This window comes from Tamandua tetradactyla, chromosome 5, assembly GCF_023851605.1.
Source record: "Tamandua tetradactyla isolate mTamTet1 chromosome 5, mTamTet1.pri, whole genome shotgun sequence".
NCBI lineage: Eukaryota > Metazoa > Chordata > Mammalia > Pilosa > Myrmecophagidae > Tamandua > Tamandua tetradactyla.
Genome location: NC_135331.1, coordinates 82,740,731 through 82,744,346, shown reverse-complemented (window position 1 = coordinate 82,744,346; position 3,616 = coordinate 82,740,731). Strand labels below are relative to the sequence as shown.

At 38.4% G+C, this 3,616-nt stretch overlaps 1 pseudogene; it reads left to right on the top strand.

Moving 5' to 3' along the window:
* The first annotated feature begins 432 nt into the window (after positions 1 to 432).
* LOC143682558 (KIF-binding protein pseudogene) lies at positions 433 to 2,357 on the top strand (annotated as a pseudogene).
* Positions 2,358 to 3,616: the final 1,259 nt, after the last annotated feature.

Here is a 3,616-nt window from a genome sequence, read left to right as displayed (position 1 = left end):
TGCTGTCTACAGGAAGCACATCTTAGACCCAAAGATAAACATAGGCTGAAAGTGAAAGGTTGGGATAAGATATTTCATGCAAATAACAACCAGAAAAGAGCAGGAGTAGCTATACTAATGTCCAACATAGTAGACTTCAAATGTAAAACATAAAAGAGACAAAGAAGGATACTATCTACTAATAAAAGGAACAATTAAACAAGAAGACATAACAATCATAAATATTTACACACCGAATCAGAATGCCTCCAGATACGTGAGGAATACACTGCAATTACTGAAAAGGGAAATAGAGACATCTACCATAATAGTTGGAGACTTCAATTCACCACTCTCATCAATGGACAGAACATCTAGACAGAGGATCAATAAAGAAACTGAGTGGGAGTACTGACTACAAGCACATGAGAAACTCAGGCAGTATAGGCCGCTATGGTGAGCCCTCCATGGACTGAGATTTGTGAGAAATTCCTGGCGGCGCTGGCCCTGTCGTGGGTGGAATTGCATTAAAACCTGGAGAAGGAGCCTTACAAGTCCAAATACAGCGCCCAAGCGCTGCTGGAAGAAGTCAGGGCGTTGCTGGGCCCCGTGCCTGAGGAGGAGGATGAGCGGCCTCCGGCAGAGGACGCCTTGGGCAAAGGGGACCAAGCCCTGGGGCTGCCGGCTGAAGTGGTGGAGGTCGAGGGGCCCATCGCCCTGTGGGCGGTGAGGCTGGCAGTTATTGAATTCCATCTCGGGGTGAACCATATTGACACAGAGGAGCTGTCTGCTGGAGAGGAGCATCTGGTGAAATGTCTGAGGCTGCTGCGCACGTACCAGTTCTCGCATGATTGCATCTCTCTCTACATCCAGGCGCAGAATAATTTAGGTATCTTATGGTCTGAAAGAGAAGAAATTGAAACTGCGCAAGCTTATCTTGAATCATCAGAAGCACTATATAATCAGTATATGAAAGAGGTTGGAAGTTCTCCCTCTTGATCCTATTGAGCATTTTCTTCCTGAAGAAGAGAAACTTACTGAACAAGAGCAATCAAAAAAGTTTGAGAAGGTTTATACTCATAACCTATATTACCTGGCTCAAGTCTACCAACATACAGAAATGTTTGAGAAGGCTGCTCATTATTGCCACAGTACCTTAAAACGCCACTTGAGCACAATGCCTACCATCCCATAGAGTGGGCTATTAATGCTGCTACCTTGTCACAATTTTACATCAATAAGCTATGTTTTATGGAGGCCAGGCACTGTTTATCAGCTACTAATGTAATTTTTGGTCAGACAGGAATAGATCCCAACCACAGAAGACACTACTGAAACTGAAGGAGATGTGCCAGAACTTTATCATCAAAGAAAAGGGGAGATAGCAAGATGCTGAATCAAATACTGTTTGACCCTCATGCAAAATGCCCAGCTTTCCATGCAGGACAACATAGGAGAGCTTGACCTTGATAAACAATCTGGACTTAGAGCTTTAAGGAGAAAAGAAGTAGAAGAAGAAGAAAATGTTAGGAAGAAAGCTGTGCAGTTTGGAACTGGTGAACTGTGTGATGCCATTTCTGCAGTTGAAGAGAAAGTGAGCTATTTGAGACCTTTAGATTTTGAAGAAGCTAGAGAACTTTTCTTACCAGGCCAGCACTATGTCTTAGAGACAAAAGAGTTCTTTCAGATTGACGGTTATGTCACTGATCATATTGAAGTTGTCCAGGACCACAGTGCTTTGTTTAAGGTGCTTGCATTCTTTGAAACTGACATGGAGAGATGGTGCAAGATGCATAAGCGTAGAATAGCCATGCTAGAGCCCCTAATTGTAGATCTTAATCCACAGTATTATCTGTTAGTCAACAGACAGATTCAGTTTGAAATTTCACAGGCTTACTATGATATGATGGATTTGAAGGTTGCCATTGCTGACAAGCTAAGGGATCCTGATTCACACATTGTAAAAAAAATAAATAATCTTAATAAGTCAGCACTGAAGTACTACCAGCTCTTCTTAGACTCCCTGAGAGACCCAAATAAAGTATTTCCCGAGCACATTGGGGAAGATGTTCTTCACCCTGCTATGTTAGCTAAGTTTCGAGTTGCCCATCTCTATGGCAAAATCATCACTGCAGATCCCAAGAAAGAGCTAGAAAATTTGGCAAGATCATTGGAACATTACAAATTTATAGTTTATTACTGTGAAAAGCATCCTGAGGCTGCCCAGGAAATAGAAGTTGAACTACAACTTAGTAAAGAGATGGTGAGTCTTCTTCCAACAAAAATGGAGAGATTCAGAACCAAGATGGCCCTGACTTAATCCTTGTTTTCAAGGAAAGGAAATGTGCAATATTGAAGTGATTCTTTTCCTTTGTCAAGCAGGCCTGAGTCCATTGTGGTAATTACCTTTATAGCCATCTGAGTACAGTTTGACATAAGATACAGTCAGGGCAGTTGAGGCTTTACTAGGACCTTGATCAACATAAAGTTAATAATTTATACCTAATTATGTTAATTGCCTTGTTAAAATAATGTGTTTGGTATTAAGTTAGTTTCCTATTTTAATATAAACTTTTCCTGCCTCAGTTTCTAAATATAGGTTCTTTGTTGGGTAGTACTTGATGGACTTTATATATGAGGAAAAATGCTGGGTAATATACCTGGTAGACAGCCTATTAAAATTAAAATTGATAAAGTTATTTCCTATAGTTATTCTTTCCAAAATATTTACTTTTCCTAAATTTCCAAAGAAATCTTTTTGAAAATATTAAAAACTGAGTTGTACTTGTGTGTTGTAAAGTAGTTTGTCTCAGTAAAGGGTAAAAAAGGCCTTTTTAAAAATATATTAAATTAACTTGCTTCATTAATAAAAACTTCTGTTTCTGTCCTTCTGTTCTTTTAAGAACTGGCTTTATTTTTGACACTTCATAGGTATTGGCTTATTTAAAGTCAGAGAAGAATATTTAATAACACTGCGCAGTTAGAAAACATTGAAATCTCATTCATTTAATAAATATTTATTGAGCTAAAAAAATAAAGAAACTGAGAATTTGAATATTACAATAAATGAGCTAGACTTAACAGACATTTATAGGACATTACACCCCACAACAGCAGGATACACCTTTTTCTCAAGTGCTCATGGATCATTCTCAAAGATAGACCATATGCTGGGTCATAAAGCAAGTCTCAAAAAATTTAAAAAGATTGAAATCATACACAACACTTTCTCAGATCAGAAAGTAATGAAGTTGAAAATCAAAAATAGGTAGAGTGCCAGAAAATTCAAAAATACGTGGAGGCTCAACAACACACTCTTAAACAACAAGTGGGTCAAGGGAGAAATTAGTAAATATCTCGAGGAGAATGAAAATGAAAACACAACATATCAAAACCTATGGGATGCAGTAAAGGCAGTGCTAAGAGGGAAATTTGTTGCCCTAAATGCCTATATCAGAAAAGAAGAAAGGGCAAAAATTCGGGAATTAACTGTCCACTTGGAAGAACTGGAGAAAGAACAGCAAACTAACCCCAAAGCAAGCAAAAGGAAAGAAATAACAAAGATTAGAGCAGAAATAAATGAAATTGAGAACCTGAAAACAATAGAGAAAATCAATAAGACCAGAATTTGGTTCTA